General features: G+C 44.2%; 1 pseudogene; it reads right to left on the bottom strand.

Moving 5' to 3' along the window:
• Positions 1–1,273: 1,273 nt before the first annotated feature.
• LOC111761737 (ADP/ATP translocase 2 pseudogene) lies at positions 1,274–25,648 on the bottom strand (annotated as a pseudogene).
• Between the last annotated feature and the right edge of the window lie 949 nt (positions 25,649–26,597).

Here is a 26,597-nt window from a genome sequence, read left to right as displayed (position 1 = left end):
AAGGAGGCCTATGTGGCCGAAGAGGGGTAGCGAATGCAGTTGAAGAGACAACCAGGGCCACCGTATCAGATTCCAGGTGCATATTCAAAATTGAGAAGGATCAGATGGAGGGTAGAGAGAAAGAGAAGAAGCGAAAACATTGCAAGTTTTGGTCTGGCGCAAGTGACTGAATAGGGGGGACTTTCACGAGATGGAGAAGACTGCGGGACAAGAATGTTTTTGGAAGTGCTTATCCAGAATTCAGTTTTGGCCATGTTAAGCTTGGGATGCCTATTAGACATGCAAATGGAGTGGATGAGCAGGTGGTTGGGTGTATGACCCTGTAGCTCGGAGACGAGCAGAAGCGATCAATGAGTCAACAAACTAAACATCCAACTCAAGAAACTCTAAAAGGAACCGCAGTGGAAACCCAGAGAAAGTAGGAGAAAGGGAAATAAGGATGAGCAGAAATGAATGAATTAGAAACAGAGGTTAGAGAGGATTGAGAAAATAAAAATTTGGTTCTTTGAGAAGCTGAAAAACAAAAGCCAACCCTCTGACAAGCTGGATATAATGAGAGAAGTGGCAAGTACATAACATTATGAATGAAAAGAGGCTGTAACCATAGACCCAATAGAAATTTTTATTTTTATAAAGGATTATTATGAGCAACTGCATGGCAGCTTACCAAAACTGACTCTAGAAAAAGAAAACCCAAATAGACCGCTGATAACCATTACAGAAAATGAACATGTATTGAAAAGTACTCACAAAAAAAACCCAGACCCAGACAGCTTTACATGGGAGTTCTTCCAAATCTTTAATTAGTGGGTAATGCCAATCATACACAGAGTTTTTCAGAGAATGGGAAAATAAATCTCTCCAAACTTATTTTATAAGACTAATATTGCTATTTTAATGAGACAGGGAGAGTATGACAGTGGGTGGAAAAATAGGTGTAAAAATTCTAAACATTAATAAGTGGAATCTTGCAGTATATGAAATAAATACTATATCATAACTAAATTGAGCTTTTTCCTAAGAATGCAAGGATGGTTTGTTTTCTTTGTATGTCAGATATTTTTATTTCTTCAAATTTGTTATTTATTGGGAATGACTGAAATAAAAAAGGTAATTGAGTCCCATTATCATCATCATCATCACCATGGAAATGGCTTTAAGAGAAAACTGGTCAGTTGAATATTGTTTCTTCCCATTTTCCACCAGTAAGTAGTTGCCATTGATAAATAGCCCACCGTCTGCCGAAAATGCTCAAGATATATTTTATAATACATCATGTCGGTTCACAGGGGGAAAACACGCTAGAAAATAACTTCATCATACAAGACAAGCACAAGACGCTGAGAGCACTGGACCATGCGCCCTTGAAGAAAGCTTTGGCATTGTCATTACGATCAGTCTTCTTCTAGCAGTCACACGTGCCTGTGTACATATCAGTTCCTTTATTCCCTGACCGCATCCTCATGCGGCAATGAACAGTGTCAAATGGATAGGAAGTCAGCCCAGCCATGGCCATGACGGACTGTGCAGTCAACCTGCTGATGAAAATGTGAGCATTCTTGGGACCTGGAAGCGTTCCCTTTGTGGCATCATAGATAGCAAAGTAGGCAGCTTGGTAGATGGTGGTACCCTGTACTGATACATCAAAGCCTTGGCACAGGTCCTTCATCCCATCAGATTTGTAGATCATAACCAGGCAGTCACTGAAGCCTTCAAATTCCCTTTCTGCTCTAGCTTTCCCCACATCAGTTGCTAGATGGGTCCAGGCAAAATCAAGAGGGCACACAAAACTCAAGGAAAGTAGGGCCAAACCACCCAGGAAGATCTGCTTGTATTTCTCTTTGAAAGAAAAGTTGAGCACCCAGGTGGGGAAGTATCTGATGACATTGGCCAGGTTACTGCACCAGAAGGACAAGACTCCCCGCTCCTTGGGGGTATGAACCACACTGTCTATGATGCCCTTGTGCTACTCATCTGTGGTGATGTGCTTGCTGGTGTGCTGCACCTGCAGCAGCAGCTTGACCTGCTCAATGGGTGCTACTGCAGTCTTGGACATGGCTGGGGCCTCTTCATCTGCCAGGAAGTCCTTGCTGAAGAACACAGTGATCTGTCATGTTGAGAAGAATGGGGAGGTGAACAGGTGCCACATGGGGTTGGGAACCAGCTTTGACTCCACGGCTCTGGACAAGGATGGTTTAATATTAGAAAATCAACTTAATGAGATTTAAGAGGAACAAATCATATGACATTTCAGTAGATGCAGAAAAGGTGCTTGATAATATTCAACACCTACTGTATTAGTCAGTCAAAGGAGTGCTGATGCAAAATACTGGAAATTGGTTAGTTTTTATAAAGGGTATTTATTTAGGTAGGAGCTTACAGATACCAGGCCAAAAAGCATAAATTACTTCCATCACCAAAGTCTATTTTCACGTGTTGGAGCAAGATGGCTGCTGATGTCTGTGAGGGTTCAGGCTTCCTGGGTTCCTCCCTTCCAGGACCTTGCTTCTCTCTGGGTTCAGGGTTCCTCTCTTTCCAGGGCTTGCTTCTCTTTCCACTGTGGGCTTACTTCCTGGGGCTCCAGCTTAAGGCTTCAGCATCAAACTCCAATATCAAAAACCTTCACCTCTGTCCTTTGCCATGCCTTTTATCTGTGGGTCCCCACCTACAAAAGGGTGGGGACTCAACACCCTAAAGACATGGCCCAATCAAAGCCCTAATCATAACTGAATCACACCCACGTACAGAACAGTTTACAAACATAACCCAATATCTATTTTTGGAATTCATAACCATATCAAACTGCTATACCTACAGACCAGTTTACAAACATAATCCAATATCTATTTTTGGAATTCATAACCATATCAAACTGTTATACCTACTTGTCATTTTTTAAATAAATTCATATTCTTTATTACCATACCTTTGGCTCTACTACTTACAAATTTATTTGCTAAAGAGCGCTTACCACCTTTTATCTCAGTTTTAAAAAGTATTTTTAAAGAAGCTTTAGATTACATAAATGTTACTTCAAAAATATAGGGGATTCCCATATCCCCCACCCACACTTTCCCACATTAACAACATCTTTCATTACTGTGGTACATGTGTTACAATTGATAAACACATACTGAAGCATTGCTCCTAACCACGGACTATAATTGACACTGTTGTTTATACTTTGTCCCACACAATTTTATAGGTTATGACAAAATGTATAATGGCTTGTATCCGTCATTTCAGGGTCATGCAGGACAATTTCAATGTCCCAAAAATGCCCCCATGTTATATCTATTCTTCCCTCTCTCTCCTCTCGGAACCTCTGGTAGCCACTGCCTTTACGTCAATGATACAATTCTTCCATTGCTAGAATAATAATAAGTCTATAGTAGAATAATAATATGTCTACTTTAGTCCATTGTTCATTCCCCCATCTTGAAGATTTCGGTGTGGGGATACCCACTCTGTTTCTACTTGAGAGGGGGCTTAGAGCCCATGGGGCAGATGGAAGGAAGTGTTTTGCTTGCAGTTGCAGACACTCTCTGTTCCTTGGGTTGGGCATCGTCCATCATCACATCCTTGTTGTCGTCCTGGTCAACACCTACTTAAGATTTTTAAAAGGTTAGAGAACTAGGAATAGACAGGCACTCCCTTAATCTGAGCTAAGGAATGTATGAAGAACTTACAGCAAACATCATGCTCAGTAGTTTAAGTGGAAACAAAACAAGAAACAGAACAAGACCTGTGGTGCTGTATCATTCAAGCAAACTAAAACATACATCTTTCTCCTATTCTGCTTTAAACCTCATCCTTGGATTTCACTGTGAGGAGAAAGACCCATGAGTCCCAAGTGAATCCCAATTTACCCTGGCGTTGAGACCCAGTCAGTAATAAAAATCTGGAAAATATAATGAAAAAAAAAGGGGGGAGGGAATTCAATTCACTATAGCTATAAAAATGATAAAACAACTGGTAATAAACTTAATAAGAAGTGCCAAATACCTATTTTTAAAACCTATAAAACTTGACTGGAAAACATGAAAGAAAACCTCAAAAAAATTAGAAATTACCATGTTCTTGGAATGGAAGAGTTAACATAATTAAGATGCCAATTCTTCATAAATCCACATCTGGAAATTCTTTGCCACCACAATAAAAATCCAGGAGTTTTTATGGACTCCAAGTTAATTCAGGATCTGGAAGAATACATGTACAAGACTATAACTCATGAGATATTTGAAAGAGAAAAATAATGAAGGGGTCTTGATAAATTCCTTAGATTGACTAAATGAAACCTAAATGATACACTTTCACTCTTGCCATTGAAAAATAGAAAATATCCTATAGTTTAAAATATTTACTTTAGTAGAATTAAAAATGGGATAGTTTTTAAAGTGGGACTATAACATTTTTAAATCAATTCCCACTAAAAATGGGATGGTAGATTAAAAACAAGGAAAATATAGTAGAGATGACAATCAACAGAGAACCACAAAAAGGATTGTATCAATATGGTAGACCAAGCACAAACTTCTACTCCATCTGTCTAAAAATCCCTTGAACTGATGGAAATGTGTTTTAGAAGAACAAATCCAAAACGACAATGGAAAATGAGATGGGCGCAACAGATAGTCCAAACATTAGGAACCAACATCCTAGAGGATACTACAAAAGCAGAAACACAAGTTTGTTTCAAGCTCTCATAGGACATTTCCTAAAGTTGCTTATACATAGACACCCCCCGCCCCCGCTGAAAACAGTGTCACTAAATTCCAGAATGTAGAAATCACGTAGGTCACAGTCTCTGACAACAATTCAATAACATGAAACATTAGGAATAAAAGGATGGGCAAGAGCAAAACAAAACAAAACAAAACAAAACAGCCACTCTCCGCATGGAAGCTTTACAACAGGCTTCAAAATAGCTCTTGGGTTGGAGGAACCAAAAACCCCAGCATGTAAACCTCTAGAAATGAACAAGAGCCCGACATATTAAAATACATGAGCTATGTGGCCAAAGCGGTCATCTAGAAAAATGAACAATCTTAACATGGATTAGAAACAGTTAAGAAACGAATTTATTCTGATACAAGACAGCATGTATCTTGTGTCCACACACACATTTTTTCCTTTTTTTTACCCTTAGAAGCCCATTAAAATAAAAAGAGGACCAGAAAGGAATAAACCCATCCAAGTGAAGAGAATGTGGTGAGAATGGGGACAGATTTCAACAGTTTTTTGGAAAGCCGTTGGGAATTAGTTGATGAATGAAGCAGGCAGGAAAAATACAGCTTCGATTATTTAACAAGGATGCTAGAGAGGAGGTGGGAGCCAGTTTGCCAGACACAATAGCACAGAGTCAGCTCAGCATCAGCAGGTCTGGTGGTGGAAGGTGATAGTATGAAGTAGGACTGAGCACATGAGGATTAATTGAAGCATCAAATACAGGATGGTGGTACCAGTTGGAGCCTCCTTTCCCCCACCAGACAGCTGAGCTGGTAGCTGGCACAGGCCTGTGGGGAAAATGCCTGACATCTCTCTAAAGAAAGTGAATGGAATGTCTATGAAAGCTAAAGCTTCTGGTGCAGATTTTGGCAACTCCAGAACAATCTTCTCCTCGTTCTCTCATTTGGGGGATAGGGACCGTGTTCCTCAGCTCCCTGCTGTACACAGAGGAGAGTCATAGCAGTGAAATAGATCTATTTACCCAGCATCAGGTTAAAGCCACACTAAACCATCCTTCTTTATTAAATATAAACTAACCACTACAGATCACCAGAAACTGGAAGAAGACTTTTAGCATAAGAAAGAGACAAGATAAATATATTTTAAAAAATATATTTTTAAAAAATGAACTTAGAGGAATCCCAGAAAATGCAGGGAACATATGAAAACATTTTAAGTATATTCAGAGAACTAGGAGAAAATATTGTATTCCCAAAACAAAGACGTACTATTATTTAAAAGGAGCAATCAGAGAATGAGAAATAATTCTTGGAAATTAAAATGTGCTTATTGAGGTTCAAATTTCAATTAAAAAATTTAAAGATAAAATTGAAGAAGTCTTCCAGAAAATAGAACAAAACAACAGAGACAAAATATATGAGGAAAAAACATGACTTAGAAGGATGACCTAGGAAGTCCAGCAACAACTAATGAGTTCTTGAAAGATAAAAACACATAAAAGGAACAAGAATCAGAATGGCATCAGACTCCACAACAACATTGAATTAAAGGTGATAGGGCAATGCTTTAAAAATTACAAGGGAAAATGACTTTCAACTCAGAATTCTAAGCCCAGCAAAAAAAGCCATCAAAATGTGATAACAGAATAAAAATATGTTCAGACGTGCAAGAGCTAAGAAGGTTTACCTTTCAAATATCCTAAGGAAGCTACTTGAGGATATTCTCCAGCAAAACAAGGGTGTAAGCCAAGAAAGATGTAGTCTCCACAAAACAGTGGATGTAATCCAGGATAGCAGTGACAGGGAATAGCAGTGGTGCCAGCTGGGCAGAAGGCCTGATTGGCAATCCATCCAGATTGGAGTAGGAGAATGGCAGGCTCTGGAAGAGAGGACTCCAAGAATTTTTTCTTTAAGTGAGTGTGTGAACTCAACATATTAGATGGTGTGATGGAGAGCTGGAAGAAAAGTGGATCTAATAATGATAAATAATATAAGAAAATAAGTAAAATGCTATTACAATCACCAGGAAAAAAAGAATTATACAAGAAAGTTATGATCAAAACAAGAAGCAAAGGAAAATATAATTTTACCAACTGATGGTGTGTAAGAAAAGAGAATCCACTGAACCTTGATGCTAGGTAACTTCTCTTTTCAAGTGACCCAAGGGTCATCACATTCGACTTACAGAGGAGGAAATGGAATCCTAGCACCCCTCTTGATCTGGCATTGAAAAATATTTACCTAGCCATCATGATGTGAATTTTTTTTCGTTTGTTTTTCAACTTTTAGGGTCAACCTATACTCAAAACATGGAAATACAGGTTATCATTGCAGGATAGGAGGTGCATGTTGACTCTGACAAGACAAAATTAGAGTGTAAACTTTGTCAAGAAGGTGAAAAGACAACTCAGCCAGTGGGAGAAAATATTTGGAAACCATATGTCTGATAAAAGTTTGATTTCTATGCTTTATGAAGAGATCGTACAAGTCAACAATAAAAGAGCAAGCACTCCTATTTAAAAATGGGCAAAAGGCTTAAATGACATTTTTCCAAAGAGGAAATACAAATAGTAAAAAAGCACATGAAAAATGTTCAATATTACTAGCTATTAGGGAAATGCAAATCAAAACTACATCGAGATACCATCTAATACCACATAGAATGGCCAGTATTTTAAAAAAACACACATAGAAAACAACAAGTGCTGGAGAGGATGTGGAGAAATAGGAACATTCCTGGGAATGTAGAATGGTGCAGCCTCTGTGGAATTCAGTTTGGCAGTTCCCCAGGAAGCTAAATATAGAACTGCCATGTGATCCAACAATCCCTCTGGTAGGAATATACCCAGAAGAACTGAAAACAGGGACGCGAACAGACATTTGCACACTAATGTTCATAGTGGCATTATTCACAATTGCCAAAAGATGGAAACAACCCAAGCTTCTATCGACCAATAAACAGATAAACAAAATGTGGTATATCCTTACGATGGAATACTATGCTGCTGTGAGAAGAAATGAAATTGGGACACATATGATGACATGGATGAACCTTGACATCATGCCAAGTGAAATAAGCCAGACACAGACGAAAAAATATTGTATGGTCTCACTAATAGGAACTAAATATGAAGAATAAATACATGGATTTCCAATGTAGAGTACAGGCTACTAGGAGATAGGATGAGGGCTGAGGAAGGGGTACTGATGCTTAATGTACATAGGATTTTCCATTAGCTTGACTGTAGAAGTGTGAAAATGAATAGAGTTGATGGTAACACATTATGGGGAGCATAACTAACACAGCTGGTTTATCAATGGGATTGTGGCTGAAAGGGTAGTTTAGGGACACAAAGGTCATGAAAGCAAGCTGGAGAATAATCTAGGGACTAAATAATACAGTGAACCTGGAGGTGGATGAAGATTGAGGTCGATAGCATAAATACAAGAACTTTTTCTGAACTAGAACGAATGTCCATCACTATTACAAGGTGGTAAGGATATGTGATGCATGGGAAAATCACAATGTCACGTATGGACTATACTTAACAGCAATACAGTAATATTCTGGCATCAGTGTCAAAGAAGGTCGTATGTCAACACTAAGTGTCAGTAATGGGGGGAAGGGTATTATTTAAACTTACAAATCACTAACTATAACAGTATAAATATCAAATAAGATATGTTGGGGTCTCAAAGACCACCCTCGGGTCAGTAATTCGCGGGAAGGACTCACAGAACTCAGGAAAGCATTTACCCTCTCATGATCACTGTACATTATGGCAAAAGGACATAGACTAAAATGAACAGAGGGAAAAGGTGCGTAGGGCAGGGCCCAGGAGAGACCAGCCACCACCTCCAGTTGTCCCCTCCCAGGGCAGTGTGGACAGGCGTGGACTTTGGCCAGCCGGGCAGCTCACCCGTGCCTCGACGCCCAGCCTTTCCTTGGGGACCCCGCCCGGCCGGCCTCAGTTGCCCAGTCCCCGGCCCCTCCAGAGGTCCACCAGATCCGGTGAGGCCCCCAGATGACACGGCCTTGGCCTGGGCTAGCTGGCTGCTCTGGACTCCAGGTGTCCAGTGAGACGCTGATCAGGCAGGACCTTCCAAGGGCTCAGACGTCACCTCCCAGCGCCAGCAAGGGCTGGTTTCTTTGGCAGGTGCAGAGTTTGAGCACTCCATACCTGCTGAGTTAACCCTTCACTATGCATTTGGGGAAGTGAGATGTGTCAATGAACTGAAACCTAGTCTCACTTGTCATACTCTGATAAAGATGACAAGATAATCACTACGGGACAGGTAGGACAGGTGGAAGAAAGGGGAAAAAAATACATACTGGGGTTTGAAGGGCTTTTTCTCCCTGCCTGAGTATCATGGAACTTGACAAGATGATTCTCCAGTTCATCAGAATAAATACACAAGATCAGGCAAGAAAACGCTGACAAAGGGAACACTTGCCCTATCAGATTTCCAAACACACTGAAATGATATTGGGGAAAGCACAATTTGCTGGGAACATGCGAAGAACTGGGCAGCAAGAGAACAGCCTTGTTCTTGAGGCGAAGCAAAGAGAAGCATACAAATTGGCTAAAATCAGAATTGATGGGGTTGGTTTTCTATGTATCAGACTTGGTACACTACAGAGAAGTCATGGTTTCTAATTACAATGAAAAATGTACAAAATCTGATCATATATTAAGCTATCCGTTAATTACTCAGCTGCCACTTTCGACAGGCCTTCGCCACCCACTCCACCCAAAACCGCAGCCGCCACCTCTATGCTGTCCCTCTCTACCCTTCACTTTCTTCTAAGCCCTTACCACTACTGAACTCTGTAGATTATATAAGGAAGGGAGCATTTGTCTCCTCCATTAACATGTAAGCACCAGGAGGGCAGGACTGTACCTTGGTGTGTCCTCTATTCAGTTGCTGAGACCAGCTCAGCAATAGGTCTGCAGGAAGGGAAGGCGACGCAGAACTGAACAAATAAAAGAGACAGAACAGAAAGAAAGACACAAGAGAGGAAACAAAGATGGGGCCAGGGGACTTCACAGCTTTTGAAACTGAGAGCCTCAACCCTAGTTTCCTCATTGTATTCATTTGAAAGCTTCAGGAGCAGCTGTGGGCTACAGGAAGCAACTTGCAACCTCTACATTATATAAGGTAATTTACAATAACAGGAGGCCACTTCGAACATCTTGTACAATAACAAGAAACAACTAATAGGTAAGCCAGTTTCCCACAACATCCAGTGCTTGAAAACCGTCCGGCCTGTTGGAGACAAATGTCGGGGGAATGAATGAATGAATTCCCCCCAATCACACTTGCCGTTCTCTCATCAGTAGGGACCTGAGCATCTCTGTCGGCTTTCTCCGCTGTGCCATCTCCAGAGTCTAGATTAGGGGCAGTGCAGGGGTTGCAGGTTTAGATAGCATGACAGGGAAGACTTGCTTCATAGACATGCACGAAAAAAAAGGGTGAGGCACAGAAAACCTGCCAGGCGCAGAAGGAAACTACTTGGGGCAAGCCTTCCAGGAGCAGAGAAGCTGGGCAGAGCTTCTGGATTGTGGTCTGGCCTCAGCTTCCCTGTCAGCTCCCTTCCGGGCAAGCCCGTGGGCAAGGTCACAAGGGACTCCTGGGATGGGGATCCCGGATGGTCCCTGGTGCCCTGGGGTCTGGGGTCAGGCCGAATCCCCATAGCGCCTGCCCCTCTCTCTTTGGTTAGAGCTCTTGTTTCCTGTATCCTGTTTTCCTCTTTCTTGCTTACCCCTCAGTGTGTGTGGGGGGGGCGGTGGGGGGGAGGGATATTCTCCAGCAGGTCCCCGAGAGAGTGCACGGGAAAGAAATCTTTGAGAACTTGCATGTCTGAAAATATTTCTATTCGGCCTTTTTATGTCCTTGATCATTTGGCTCACATAAAATTCTAGGTTGGGAATGATTTTCCACCAGAATTTGGAAAGAATTTCCCGTCAGCGTCCTGTGCCAGGTGTTGCCATTCTGATCCTGGACTCTTTATTTGTGAACTTTTGCCCCCATCTCTCTGGAAGCTTGTTGGATCTTCCCTTCATCCTCGGTGCTCTAAAATGCCATGATGACAAACCTTGGCGAGGGTCTGTTTTCATCCAGGCACTGGGCATTCAGGGAGCCTTTTCCATTTGACTGCCACATGTCCTGCAGTTCTGGGAAATGCTCTTTAATGGCTTAACTGAGTCCTTTCTCTCCATTTTCTCTGTTCTCCATCGAACCTCCCAAACTTGTCCTTCCATATCATCTTGTGTTCTCTTCTATTTTTCACCTCTAGGTCTTTTTGTTTTCTTTTCTGAGAAGTTTTCCCAACTTTGTTTTCAAAAATTCTGTAGTGTTTAATTTAGTATATTTTAGTTTTTAATTTTCTATTTTTTATTATTTTATTTTGGTTTTTATGTGGTACCAGGGATTCAACCATTCCCTGTTTATTTTATTTTATTTTGTTTTTCATCTTTATGCTGCCATGTCCCCCCCACCCCCCACCCCGAGACGGATGGTTCCCTCATCTGTTTACTCACTGTTTTTGCTCGTTGTTTGCATTTACTGTCTGTTGTTGTCGTGTTTTTTTTTTTCAGGAGGCCCCGGAACCGAACTCCGGACCTTCTTCGTGGGAGGTGGATGCTGAATTGCTTGAGCCACATCTGCTCTCCCTGCTGCTTTGTGGTTTTTAAAAATTATTGCTACTATGTTTTTAATATTGGATAGTTCTTCTTCCTGGTGTTTTCTCATTTTGTTTGCTTGTTTTGCTTGTTTATGCGAACTTATTCTTGTTCCATGGTTGCAACACTTTGTCCTCTTGTTTCTCCAAAGATATGAAGAGTAGCTTTTCTCTTTTGAGGCCACCTCATCAATATCCTTTGGCTTGCCTGGAGGAAGCGCTCATAATCTTCTCGGCATCTGGCTGCCAGAGTTCTGGGGACCCAGTGGAAGAAAATGTCGCTGCTTCAAGCATGTGGGCCTCGAACATTCAGGATTCACCCTGTTTGGGTAGTCTGCCCCTGGACTCCGTCAGACCTGGGGTCCCACAGCCCCCTGACCCTCTGTTTGGCCCTCTGCAGAGAATAAACTTCTATATCTCTGCCAGGATGGGGAGGCACGGTCACCCAGTGGCACGGAGCTGGAGAGGCCAGCTTCGGTGGCCGGGTGTCCTGGTTTGTCTGGGACCAGGAGACTTCCCAGGATGCAGACCTTTCAAGTGCTCCAACCAGCTGGCAGGTTTGGTCACCCTCGCACCTGACACCCTAAGTGCTTATGAAACAGCTTCCACTCAGTCCTCTTTACCTGACAACTTTTAAAAATTGTTTTCTTTATTTTTAAAGAAGCCTTCAATTCCATCAATGTTACATCGAAAATATAGGGGATGCCCATATACCCCACCCCCTCCTACACTTGCCCCATGAACAGCGTGGTTCATTAGTGTGCTCCATTTGTTACAATTAATGGACACATATTGGAGCATTGCTACTAAGCATGGTGAATAATTTACATTATAGCTTACACTTTGCACCGCACAGTTTTATAGGTTTTGACAAAATGCATAATGGCGTCTGTCTGTCATTGCAATGCCATACAGGGCAATTCCGATGTCCTGAAAATGCCCCATTACACCTATTCCTCCTTTCCCTCCCCTCAGAACCTCTGGTGGTCACTGCCTTTCTATCAATACTACAAGATCTTCCATTGCTAGAATAATCATAAGGCTACTTTTGGTCCATCGTTGCATTCCCCCTTTGTTTGTACATTCCTCCGTCCTGAGGATTTGGGGATGGTGATGCCCCCTCTACCTACTCGGGCCTCTTTAATGCCCAGTCCTGGGCCCTGTGAGAATTCCATCACCTTGCACTCTGACTTTCTAGGGCAGCTCAGTCAGTTCCCACCTGCCCGCTGGTTTCCCCAGCCTCTAAAATGTCGTTGCTGGGAAGTGGATGTGGCTCAAGTGATTGGGCTCCTGTCTACCAGGGTTCGATTCCAGGGGCCTCCTGGTGAAGGCAAGCTGGCCTGAGCGGAGAGCTGGCGCAGCAAGGTGACGCAACAAAAAGAGCCACAGAGGAGAGACAAAAAGAGACGCAGCAGACCAGGGAGATGAGGTGGTGCCAGAGATTGAGCACCTCTTTTCCACCCAGAAAAGTCCCAGGATCAGTTCCCAGAGCCGCCTAAAGAGAAGACAAGCAGACACAGAAGAACGCACAGGGAATGGACACAGAGAGCAGACAATGGGGGTGGGGGGGGAGATAAATAAATCTTAAAAAAAATATTGTTGCCATCGTCTCATTCCATGCCCTCCTCATTCTTGTGGATGTGTCCCCCCTAAAAAAAGTCACTTTATTATAGCTTTAAAGGGCTGCGGAATTAGATGCAGATGTCCGACCTGCCACCTCAACCTGGAATAAATCTCTCTGCACATTTTCACGTTCGTAGCAGCTTTATTGGCAATCGCTCCAGCTGGAAACAACCTACATGTCCTTTGGTGGGTGACGGGATAACCAAGCTGCGGTCCCCCCGTGCACTGGAATTTGACTCAGGAATCAAAAGGAATGAGCGACTGGTAGTTGCAACCGCCTGGGTGCATCCCCAAACGATTACGCTGCATAAAAGAAACCGACCAAAGAAAGCAGAGACAGGGCATGATTCCACCGATATGAAACCCTCAAAAATGCAAACTAATCTATAGTGGCGGAAAGCAGACCAGGGATTGTCCAGGGATTGGGGTATGAGGAGGGGTGGGAGGGAGGGATTACAATGGGACACGAGGAAACTTTGGGGATGATGGAGATGCTTGCTTTTTTGATGGTACAACCTAGGTTTCACAGGTGAATACATACGTCAAAACTTATCAAATCGTACACTTTAGATACACACACTTTGTTGGATGTAAATGAGACCTCCATAACGCTGTTTAATGTAAAGGGCATCAACTTCATTGTACAGTTTAAAGAATTAATTATAAAGCGAACACACCACGTCACCCCTGCCCTCGTCGATCACAGTCCTCTCCCTCCCACCAGCGGTGGTAAGCATATCCTTGCTTTTCTTTCGAGTTTGCCACCTAAAGAAGTAGCATATATGGCAACAGAATAAAACTTCAAAACCAATCTTGGACCTGCACAACACAAACAGTGAACCCTAGGTTAAACCGGGGACTCTAGTTTATAGAACAATTATAAAAATGTGCTTTCGTAAATTGTAGCAAATGTTTCACACATTAACCAGGCAAAATGTTAATAAGAGGATGGTATATGGGAGTTCAGTATCTTATGCACAATTATTCTGTAAACCCACAACTCCTCTAATAAGGGGGTAGGGGAAGAAGCTTCCCTAAACAAGTTTGGTTCTGCCTGCTTTTGAACTTTGTATGAATGGGATAAACCAGTATGTATTCTTTCGTGTCTCTCTTTTTTTCACTCACCATTATGTTTGTGAGTTCCCCATGTTATCACGTATGATATAGTTGCTTCATTTTCATTCCTGTTTGGCAGTTTTGACCTGTGAATACACCACAATTAATCTATTCGTTCTACTATCGATGGGTATGTGGGTTATTCCCAGTTTTGGGCTATTATGATGAACCACAAATTCTGCTATGAACATTCTGGACTATTCCTCTTGAAGCATACATGCATGCTCTCCTCCTGGGTATGCACGTATGCCCAGGAGCAAAATTGTGGGGTCATAACGTATGTGTTTTAGGTAATGCCCAACAGTTTTTCAAAGTGGCTGCACCAATTCACAATCCCATCGGCAATGCCTGTGAGTACCTCTCACTCCACATCCTTGTCAGCTCTTGGAATTGTCAGAGTTTTAATGTTTCGTTCTTGCCGATCTGGTGGGCGTGTAGTGGTATCTTATTGTGGTTTTGGTTTCCATTTCCCTGCATACTTTCGAGGCTGAGCATCTTTTCATGTATCTATAAAATGTTCTTCTTTTGTGAAGTGCCTGTTGAAGTCTTTTATCCGTTTTTCTCTCAAGCTGTTGGTCCTTTTCCCTTTGAAGGGAAATTCTTGCTTTCTTCTTGACAGGAGTCCTTGGCTGGGCCTATGTGTTACAATGCTTCTTGCATCTTGTCGAGAAATCCCCACCTACCCCTGTTAATAGAGACGGGTCTCATATTATTTCCTAGCAGCTTTGGAGGTTTCTCAGCCCCGTGAAATTGGTTTTTGTGTGTGGTCCGCGGTCGAGGTAGTTTCTTCTCTTTTTGGAGGGTACAGTTTGATTTTTACCTCCGCATGAAAGCAGTTTATTAAAAGGCTCACCCTCTCCCCACTGCTCTGCGGCACCCCCTCTGTTGCACGTGGAGCGTCCACACAAGCCAGTACAGGTCTATTTCTGGGCCCTCTATTCAGTTCTCTTGGTCCGTGTGTCCATCCCTGCCCCCAGCCTCGCCGTATTAGTTGCCCTAGCTTTAGGGGATGGCTTCATAGCTGGGAGAGCAGATTCTCCCCCTTGTCTTCTATCTTCAAGGACGCCCCGTGGTTTCTGGGGTCTGTGCATTTCCAGGGACATTTTGGAATCATCTTGTTCTGTAATGATTTCAATGGGAATTGCATTGACTCTGGCAATCGATTTGGGGAAAACTGACATCTGTACAATGTCGAGCTTTATTTAGGTCTTCCTTAACGTCTCTCAGTAAAGTTGTATCATTTCCTCCAACAAGGGCCTGCGAAGGTTTTGTAAATTTATTCCTTGATACCCTGTGGTCTTGTTAAATGCGATTGCAAATGGTATATTCATTTTTTTTAATTTCATTTTTTGAATCATTTGTTGACGAAAGCATTACAAATGATTTGTAGGTATTGATTTTGTACAGCAAATTACTAAACTCTCTTAGTAACGGCAATACTTTGTCTCCAGAGTCTTTGGCGTTTTGTGCTTGCACAGTAAATCATCTGTGAATAATGACAGTTTCTCTTTTACTTGTCTTTAGCTTTTATTTATTTTTCTTGCCCTACTGCACTAGCCAGGACCAACCAACCAATGTTGAATAAAAGTGGTGATAATAGCTGGCATCCTTTTCTTGTTCAGATCTCAAGGGGGAAGGTTTTTAATTTTTTACCATCAAATACAATGTTTTCTGTAATTATTTTGTATAGATCCTTTGCTAAGGAAGTTCATTTTTATGCTTGGTTTCCCAGAAGTTTTCTTTTGAATCATGAATGGGTATTGAATTTTATCAGATGCTTTTTTCAGGCAATTTTTCATCTGATCAATTTGGGAAATTACAATAAATGATTTTAGGTTGTTAAATCAACTTTGCACTCCTGAGATAAAACAACTTGGTCATCATATATTCTCATCTTTATGTATCACTAATATTTTGTTTAGGATTTTTGCATCTATGGAAATGAGTAAGCTTGGCCTATAATTTTCTTTCTCATAATGTCCTTGACAGGTTTTGGTTTGAAGGCGATGTTTGCCTTATAACAAGAATTTGGAAGTGTTTCCTCTCTTTCTTTTTTATTCTCTGGAACAATCTGTGTAAAACTCTTAGAATTATGTATTCTTGAATATTTCAAAATTGGGCCAAAGAAGTCATCAAGGCCTTGGGTGTGCTTTGGGGATGATATTTGGTAGCTAATAAAAAGTATTTTATGATTATAGGATTATTTAGAGTCTCTGCTTTTTCTTCAGTCAATACTGGTAATTAATTTTTCTCGGAATCTGTGCATTTCAACTGCCTTTTCGGATGTATTGGCATCAAGTTATTCACACGATCCCCTGGTTTTCATTTTTACTGCCTTAGTGGTGATATGCTGTTTTCCCTTCCTCGCCTGGCTTTTTCTTGATGAGGTTTATAAATGTTATTAGTCCTGCTAAGCCCAGGCCACTCGCACCTCCAAAGGGCAGGAGAGAAGCACGCGTGAAGTGGGAATGCGAGTCACCCTATCCACAAATGGAGAAGCTTTATTCCAGACTTAAGCAAAAACTCGTTTCCTCCAAATTTCAGCAGATTTTTGTTATGAGGAAAAAAAAAAAACTGGACTTGATTGCATGGATGCCTGACTGAAGCACAGCCATGTCGCTCGTTACTTCTAATTAACAGTCCCATCTCTTGCATTCCTTGGAGACGTATTTGGGTCAATAAGACCCAAGTTTAACCATAAAGACATGACAGATTTTTAACCCTTGGGAGACGAATTTGTTTTGCACCTATTAAAGAAACTCATCTAAACACTCACTTTCTCCCCCAGAGCCGAGCCTTCAGCCAGCATGCTCTTTTGCCAGTTGCCCCTCTGGGCTTTGCCACCTGTGTATCGTCTTTTTGGCTGAGAGTCTTGGTTTGAAGGTTTCTCCCAAGGTCACATGCCATCAGGGCAGAGTCCTGCCTGACTTGGGGAGCCCCAGTTGGTCGTGGGGGCCCCCGAGTCTTCTCCCTCCTTCCTGGAAGGGCTGCCGCAGACTGCTGACTTGGGCCTTGCCAATGAGCTGGCTTCTGAGCCCTTGTCCGTCAAAGTCTGGTGGCCCCTCAAGGCTTCTGATCATCTGGTCTGCTTTGATCAGTTCCTCTTTCCTCTCTGGGGGAGAGACCGAAAGTTCCATCTTGGTGACTCATGACCACGTTCCTGGGAACACCCAGTGAAGACGTTTGGCTCCCAAATTCAAAATTTGGCTTCCAATTCAGAAACTAGAAGCCTAAGTGAGGCATCCTGTCTCCTTGATTAGAAATCTTGGAAAATCTGGTTGAGGGACACCGGGAGGTCTTCTCTGTCCTCCGGGAGGTCCCCCCTGGGGGAGCAGGGGCCTGTTTACAGCTCCCTCAGTTCCAGCCATAGAACTGGTTCTGCCTGTTTTCTGTGGCCCCCGTGCTCTGTGAGCCCTGCCCGCCAGCCTCTGTTGGCATCCAAGGTGTGCTAGCCTTTGACTGCACTGAATTCAGCTGAGGGGCCTTTGATTCGATTACTTGATAAGATCAAGTTTGGGCTTTTGATTGGACTGGGTCACTGAGGCAGGACACGGGTGGAGTCTCTGCCCCTTTGCTCAGTCTGATATAAACAGAGGCAGGGACAGACAGGAAAAGGAAGCGACCGAATTTGATCTTTCAACGTGAGAGACAAAACGCCAGCCTCCCCCTCAGCTGAGCTGCAAGGACAGAAGCCCCTGAGAGGTTCAAAGAATGGAGGCCCAGGTGGAGCAGCCGGGACTGAGAGAGGAGGCCCGGAAAGAGCCAAACCCCAGGCCTGGCTGCCCACGGCTGGGCCCCAGGAGGACGGTAGATGCTGGAGGGGAAGGCAGGGACCTCGGTAGAGCTGGCGGCCATCTTGCTTCACCACATGGCAGCTGACCTCTGTGACAGCACCTCGGATGGTGCCTCTATTCGGAACTGGAAGCTTTTACCCCCGATCAATCCCCTTTATAGACGCCAACCCATTTCTGGTACTTGGCATCGGCAGCCCTTTGACAAACCTAGGCCTGCCCTCTAGGATAGACACACGCAAGTGGCCCTACGACTGGGCCGGCTCCTCAGGCCAGCTCCCCCTGCTGGAGAATGGATTCATGGGGAGGGGGTCGAAGGCATCTGTGGCACCCTGAGCACATGCTCAGAGGGTGTAAGCCTGGAACCGGAGGGAGACAAGCAGGCTGGAAGGGAGCATGTGGGCTCAGTGGGAGCCTTGGGGAGCCTGGGCTCCGCTCGAGCTCCCAGAGGCCGCTTCTGGCGCTGGTTCTTTCTCTCTTCCCCTCTGAAGAAGCAGAGGGAGGAATCCCACGGAAATACAGAAATGAGCTGAGGCAGGAGGGAAGGCGGAGCTGTGGGTGCCGGCACCGACGCTCTCCTCGCTCTGAGCCCTAGCTCGCCCTCCCATCTGCTTGGATGAAGTGCGCCACTCTCTGGAGTCCAGCAAAGCCTCGCCTGGGAATTCCCAAGCTCGTCCGCTGCGCCCGCAGTCAGGGCACAGTGGTGGGGAGGTGCATCCGTCCTTACGGGAGGCTTGCCGGGGAGTTCGATAAGATTCTTCTGGGGAAGCAGATGTGGCTCGGCTGACAGAGCATCCGCCTTCCATATGGAGGGTCCAGGGTTCGGTACCCAGGGCCTCCTGACCCATGTGGGGAGCTGGCCCACGCACAGTGCCACTCAGGGGCACCCCCACGTAGGGGTGCCCCATGTGCCAGGTGTGCACACCACAAGGAGAGCTACCCCGCACGAAAAAAAGCGCAGCCCACCCAGGAGTGACGCCGCACACACAGAGAGCTGACGTAGCAAGATGACACAACGAAAAAGAGATGCAGTTTCCCAGTGCTGCCTGATAATACAAGTGGATGCAGAAGAACACACAGCGAATGGACACAGAGGAGACAACAGGGCGGGGGGGAGGGGAGAGAAATAAAGAAATAAATAAATCTTTAAAAAAAAAAAAGATTCCTCTGCGAAAGCCAGGTTCTCAGTGTAGACGTATATGAAGGACTCTAAGGAAAGGAGGAGTTTCCTTTGAAAGGCACCTCTGCCCACTACTGGAGGAAATGAACAAACAGGCACGTGGAGGCTCTCAGAGCCAACGGAAGTCCTATTTCAATTGGCTTCAAAGACTCCCAAGACAGAGAGCAGATGTACCTCCAGCGGTTGAGCGCCTGCTTTCCATGTACGAGGTCCCAGGTTCCATCCCTGGTACCTCCTAGAAACAAAACAGATGAAAAAACCAACTCTCACTGGGGAGCGGATGTGGACTCAGTGATTGAGCGCTTGCTTCCCGTACGAGGTCCAGGGTTTGATCCCTGGTACCTCCTAAAAGCAGAAATAAATAAGGACTCCCAAGAAGAAAACGGTTAAAAGTGAAAGCCCAAACATCTTAACGCAGCAAAAGTACCCCTGCGAGCCAAACTCACTGGGAGGAAGAGCTCGGCTGCGCCCCCAGCAGGTCTCTTCGGTGAAGCCCCAGCTGCCTGTAGGCACCTTCTCGGCTCGGGGTGTTCTCCTCGGGATGGGGCGCAAGCAGCTGCCCCAGCCGGGCTGATGGTGGGTGGTTGTTGGATCCTCCAGTGGCCCAACTTGTCTTTGACCTCAAGGAGATGGAGCCACGTGAGATGTGGCCCTCCATGCCCTGCCTGGCGTGCGTGCGTGTGTGTTGCAGGGGAGGATGCTGCAAGCAGCTTTCTGGTCATTTGGCTGGTCTTGGGGGTAGAAGAAAGTGGGGGGGGGGGCTGGGCACACAGGTCACACCAAGGGCCACCAAAGGGCTGGCTCCTGCTGTGGCTTTGAGATGAGGATTTGTGGAGTGGAAAGAGACGGTGCTAAACCATCCACAATCAAGCATTTCAATCAAGCGGGCTGGAAGACAGCCTGCCTTATCTTTCTCTTCGCGCTATAGAAATTTCTAATCCAAAACCATTGTCACTTGAAGACGTGCTCAAAGAGTGTGCAGCCAGAACTGTAGCCGGGAAAACTGATTACAGAGGTGGGTCAAGCATGTAAGAACAGTAATAATAACACAATAATGATATTTTGCTGGCCTTCGTTATTTTTGTGGCATTTGTCAGCTTTTACCCATTTGTCATTAGTTGGGATTTCTTTTCTTATTCTAAATCAATATACGTGTTTGCAATGAATTTTGTATTCTTTTTCTTAAAGAGGAACCCCAAATTGTATAAGTTTCAGTCCCAGTAAAATATGGACCCACCTCCCTGTATATATGGTAATTTCTTTAGATCATCTAAGCAAATGAAAGAAATTGATCTTGTGAGGATGAAATCTTATCGTGGATTTCTCTGTGCAGAAAAAAAAAAAGAAATTCCTCAACGTTCAAAAAGGAAAAGAGAAAAATTAATTGGTCAAATTGTAGAATCTTTGGTTATTACACCTAGTGAGGAAAAATAAAATCTGTATAAAAAAACATGTAAAGCGAGCTAGGCTATTCTAGAAGTCTGAACGGTGGTCTTGTTTCTGAAACATGGCCTCTCTCTAAAAAGTTTTCGGATACGAGAGAATGGAAACCTGATTTTCCCCTTCGATGGCCTGACTGCTCAGTTACTGGAGAAGCAACAAGAAAGGCGCACAGTTATCTGGCCCAAAAGAACAGTTAGAAAGATGCTTCAGGCACAGCTTCTGTGTTACACCCTCTTACCGAAATTGCAAGGACTTTAATAACGTTGGGAAGCCAAGTGGGGAAGTGGCTTGCCCCCCCATGGGAGCCCCTGGCGTTGAGCAGCGGCGGTAAGTGTGCAAAGTGGGTGGGCCCCTCGGCTTGCAAAGGCTCGCCTTGGCCAGTGCGCTAATCTCGGAGGGACACAAAGCCTCATTTTGGGTTGATTACATTTTTTGAACCACGCTTATCTAGGCAGAGCAGCGGTTGTTCGCCAACTAGTAAAATCAAGCCTAGAAAATAATCGAAAAACGCAAATTCACTCAATACAACCATGTAAGACAAACCCTTGGGCAAATTAAATTGCATTGTTAGCTTTCGCCCAAAAGGTTGCTCTTTGTCCTCCTCCCAATTTTATCTCGCTATAGAGCTGATAAGTTATCACTTCTTTCCTCCCCAAGGTTTTACATATTCCTATTGCTTTAATCTTTGACAGTAAGGAAGTATTCAGGTTTTACTTGAGTTTTAACAAAAAAAGTGCAACCAATCCCAGTTGTTGTTATTATTCATTAATTATTGCCAACAGGAATAAATTTGGTATCAGGTACAGTTGAGGGCTCAGACCTGGGTTGGAATTGCAACTCCACCTCTCACTCGCTGTGTGAATATGGGTAACTTACTCTGTGCCTCAGTTTCCTCGTCCATAAGGTTATCACTTCTTACTGTAAATCTTGAAGGCGATGTAAACGTAAACACATGAGCTCAACTAGATTGAGTGACACTAATTTATGTCTTTATTTTTTTCATGGAACCTTTTAAACTCCCAACAGTCGCAGTAACTAGTCATTGTAAAGAGAGTTCCATTTTGAGGTGTCCAAGTTCTCTGTCAAATTTTCATTTATCCACATTTATCTTCAATGTCAATGTACTGTAATTTCTAAGATTCCCTAATCAATTGACAAACAGACCTTGGGTGAACTTTAAATTGAGGTAATTAGCGCGTCATCATTACCTGGACAATCTCCAAAGGAATTAAAATTCCTGGGGACAGAGAATACAAATGTACTTAGTCACTCTTTGCTTATGTATGTTTTTTGCTTTTTTTTTTTTTTTCTTTCATTTTTTTAGGAGATACTGGGGATCGAACCCGGGACCTTGTACACGGGAAGCAGGCGCTCAACCACGGAGCTACATCCGCTCCCCTTATGTGTTCTTGTTTACATATACACATACAATCGTCCCGTATGACACCTAAATCGAGAAGGTCGCTGTAGTATAAAAATTGTTTTAGGCTATGGCTGACTGTTTCAATTCTATCCCTAAAGCCACAGTCTTACTGCTTTAAATAACCTTACCTTCTGAACTTCTTTTTACCGTGACTGGATATGAGTGTATATTTAAATAAATACACATGAAGGTGTATTAAGTTCATCCATTTTTAAGAGCTTATGTATAATAGAGTAGAGAGGGATGGCTGCTCTGCAGTAAAATGGTCTCGAAGTAATCAATATGTTTTCACCGTGAGGTAGTCTCCCCACATGGCAGGTTGCTTCTCACCGTGGGAGGAACACACATTGCCCCAAGCTCTGTGAACAGAAGTGCTTCTATGCTCGCCCCCCCTCCGGCCACGGGTATTTCACAACAGTGGGCAAATATAAGAAAATCAGCAACTAAAGAAAACAAAGAACAAAGGCTCCCCTTCTGTGGAGGAGCTAAAATTCCGTTTGGTTATCATGTTACTTTCTACTGTGGGTTGTTATAAAATATTGTGACTCTGGTTACACTGTCAAGGCCGTGGGCATTTCTTATCTGAAGCAGCTGGCCAGTCTCCTCTGGCAACCCTTCCGGATGCCGGCTTTCTCCAAGACGAATTCTCTAATTAATAGCAACGGCTCATGAGGGTCTTTTCCCGGTGACGTCTCGGGTAGGCGAATGAAAGCGGGGGCCCGTCAGGACAACTTAGGCGTGGTCAGAATGCTCTGAGGTTATGACAAACCCCTCAAGGGGATTAGAAGAGCTGCTGTGTGGACTTAGTACGATTTCATTCATTTAAATCTGCTTTGCGGTGGCGGCAGCGCGGCCCTGGGACTGTACTTACCACCCCTGAAGCGCACAGACGCTGCTAAAGTGGGCAACAGGGGAAGTGGTAGGTTGGGTATATGTTACCACGAGAACAAGTTTTAAAAGCACGTGTTTTGGTAAAAAGGAACGGAACCCTGACACACGCTCCAGCGTGGATGAAACTCGAAGGCATTTTGTAAGAGGAAGAAGCCAGATGTAGAAGGGTACCTCTTGTCTGAGTCCATTGATATGCAAGGCGATATGCACAGAAAGAGAACCCCCCGGAGACAGAACGAAGATGAGCGGAAGCCAGGGGGGCAGAGGAAAAGGGAGAGCTGGCGCGATGAGCTTCTTGTTGGGGTGATGAAACGGTTTGGAACTAGATATCAGGTCTGGTGGTTATGTAACATTGTGAATGTACTCAGTGCCACTTAACGATGATTAATTTTCTTTTTTTTAGGAGGTACGAGGATTGAACCCAGGACCTTGCATATGGGAAGCAGCGCTCAATCACTGAGCTACACCTGCTCTCTCTCTGTGTATATATATATATTTAAGAGGTACTGGGGATTGAACCCCAGGACCTTATACGTGGGAAGCAGGCACTCTAATCACTGAGCTATACCTGCTCCCCGTTAATTTTTTAATATACATTTCTTATTAGAGAAACTGTGAGCTTACAAAACAACCATGCAGAAAGTGCAGAATTCCCTCCACCAACACCTTACATCGCTGTGGAACATTTGTTACAGGTTATGAAACCACGTCATCAGACTGTCAGCACTCACTATGGCCCGTTGCTTACACTTGGTTTATTTTTTCCATATAGCCCCTATTGTTAACATCAGGTATTATAGTATTGCCCGTTTGTGATAGTTCACGAAAGAACTCGCTCACATTTGCGCAGTTACCCGCAGTCCATCTTCCGCCACGTGGTTCACGGTGTCACACAGTCCACGCCTTGTATAATCCATCCGAAGTGTTCACTCAGGGGCTCTCACTTCCATCACACCGCCGTGTAGTTATAGCCCCAGTATGTTTTTGAACATTTTCTTTAGTCCAAAAGAAAAAATCCCACACTCCCCTGTTACTGACCCTTAGCATCGACAGAGTATCTTCTTTGATATGGATGCAAGGATATTACAATATCAAGGTTAACTATAGTCCATAAGTTACGTTAATTGTATTTTCCCATGCATCTCCATATTCTCACCACCTTGTAATAGGGACGTACATTTGTTCTAGTTCAGAGCAGAACATTCTTGTATTTGCGCTATTAACCACAATTCTCATCCACTTCTGGGCTCACTGTTTTTCAGTCCCTAGATTTTTCTCTAGCTTTTTTTTTTTCCCAATACAATATTAGTTTTTATGTTATGTGAATTTCACCTCAATTTTAAAACTCACTTAAAAGGTTTTGGTCATTGGATAACTTCTTAGCTGAATTTTTAAAGCCTTATTTTGTATGCAAGAGCTAACACAAACGCTCTTCCCTCCTCCCACCCCGGCCACAGGTTAAAGCTTTTATTTCACTCCTTATTCACGAGAGAATCGGTAAGACGTTACCACCCGTTCAAAGGCGCATCCAGGGAGCAGTCACATTTATGGAGCAAGACCACTGAAACGCCTGGAAACCAAACTGGCTTCTGGCCTGGCAGGTGCCGGCAGGAGCCTCTTCTGGACAACTTGCAGGCTGACAGACAAGGGTGGTGCTGCAGGGACAGTTACTGGACATTGTATGTCCTCCCATGGCCCACTGGGTGGAACGTGGGAGAGTGTGGGCTATGGTGTGGACCACAGGCCATGGGGTGCAGCGGTGCTCAGAGATGTATTCACCAAATGCAATGAATGTCTCATGATGATGGAGGAGGTTGTTGTTATGGGGGGAGGAGTGGGGTGAGGAGGGTGGGGGGTATATGGGGACCTCATATTTTTTGAATGTAACATTAAAAAAATAAGTAAAGACAAAAAAAGAGAACTATTTCACTTTGCTATCAGTTATGGATATTGACAGGGCTATAAAATAGTTCAAAGACAAGGAAAGGCTCAAATCAGGTAAGCCAAAAGGTCAGTGCTCGGCAAACTTTGTAAAGGGTCAGAGTGAGGAGTTTTGGGGGTTTGGCGGGCCAGATTTTGTCACAACGACTCGACTCTGTCCTTGTCATGGGAAAGCACCCCGAGACAATGCGGGAACAAATGAGCATGGCTGCGCTCCAAGAAAACTTTATTTAAGGATACTGAAATAGGAATTTCATGTAATTTTCACCTGTCACCAAATATTATATATCGATGAAAGCAATCCACAGCCTGTGGGCCTTACAAAAACAGGTGGCGGCTGGATTTGCCCAGCAGGCAGTAGTTTGCCAACTCCTGCTGGAGATGGTGCAGAGTTTTCCATCGAAGCACAAGGGGGACTAACACACACACTGAGCACCGACTCGTATTCCTAGGTTTAAAATCCCCTTGTCTATTAATAGATTCGGTGACACACAGACTGGACAGATTGTCAGGTCCGAGGCGCCTGAAACCAAATGGCCATGCAGGACAGTGTCGTGTTCGATCCGGCCCCTGTGTAATGAGAGGTGACAACACAGACGCCAATACTTGCAAAGTGGCAACGTCGTTGCCATGGACCCACACTTTCCCCTCTCGGAGCTTCGGTGCGAAACTTCTCACTTCAATGATGCTCTTTCAGCATTTGTGACACGTGCTGCACGACAAGGCCAGGGGTTGGTGGTGGGGTGACGGATGGGAATCCTGAATGGTATGCAGAATTGTTTGGTAAACCCACAATTTCTCTAATTAAAAACAAAACAAAACACTGCTCACTTGAAGGGACAGAGGGTTTCCAAAGATGGCTGCCGCCATCACGTCGCCATTTTTTTATGGTCCGGCGTGGCCTCCCCCAGCAGGTGCAGTCTAGTAACCCTTGGCTTGACTCTGGGCTGGCCTTTGACCAGCAGAATGTGGCAGAGAAGTGTCCCTGTGCCAGCCAGGTCTAGGCCATATCCACCCTCTTGGAAGCCAGCGCCATTTGACAAAGTCTGTGGCGAGAACGGCCCCAGAGGCTGTCGCCATGTGGAGGAGAGCACTACAACCCAGCTAACAGCCGCTTCAACTGCCAGCTGCGGCAGGGAGGCCACCAGCTGGGACATTCCGCCTCGGAGGGGTGGTTCTGTGCCATTTCACATCTTGAGCAAATGGCGGGGAGTATGGTAAACTCCTGAGAATATCCTGAAATACCCGAGTGTATTAGCCAGCCAAAGGGGTGCTGCTACGAAGTACCAGAACTCTGTTGGCTTTTATCAAGGGTATTATTAGGGGGTAAAAGCTTACAGGTACCAGGCCCTAAAGAGTCCACTGAGCTTGTTTCTCTTCCTGGGGGGGCTCGTCTCCTTTCCCAGGGCTTTAGCTGTTTGAGCCTTCTCCTTTTTGTCACACGGCAGGACCAAAGGGACCGAGTTCTTTCCTCTTCCATGTACCTTCTGTGTGTCTTCTCGAGAGAGGGCCCATCGATAGAGCCCACCAAAGTGGCGGGGACTTAACCTGAGTGACACTCTACAGACGTGGTTGACTCAAAGCCCTCATCTGGATGTAATCAAGTAAATGTAAAACCTTTGAATTGAACGCAGTCAAAGGGCATCACAGCCAGAGGAAGAGACCAGTTCATAAACATAATCAATAACTTTTTTTGGAATTCATTAATAGTATCCAACCGCCACACCGAGGAAACCTGGCAGCCTCCACTTGAAGAGCATGTCGAACTCAGGATTTTGAGAACCAATCCCATCGGGAAGCAGATGCCTTCCTGAGGTAG

Source organism: Dasypus novemcinctus, chromosome X (genome assembly GCF_030445035.2).
Source record: "Dasypus novemcinctus isolate mDasNov1 chromosome X, mDasNov1.1.hap2, whole genome shotgun sequence".
Lineage (NCBI taxonomy): Eukaryota > Metazoa > Chordata > Mammalia > Cingulata > Dasypodidae > Dasypus > Dasypus novemcinctus.
The sequence above is the reverse complement of the archived record's forward strand: the minus strand, read 5'-3'. Positions and strand labels throughout refer to the sequence as shown.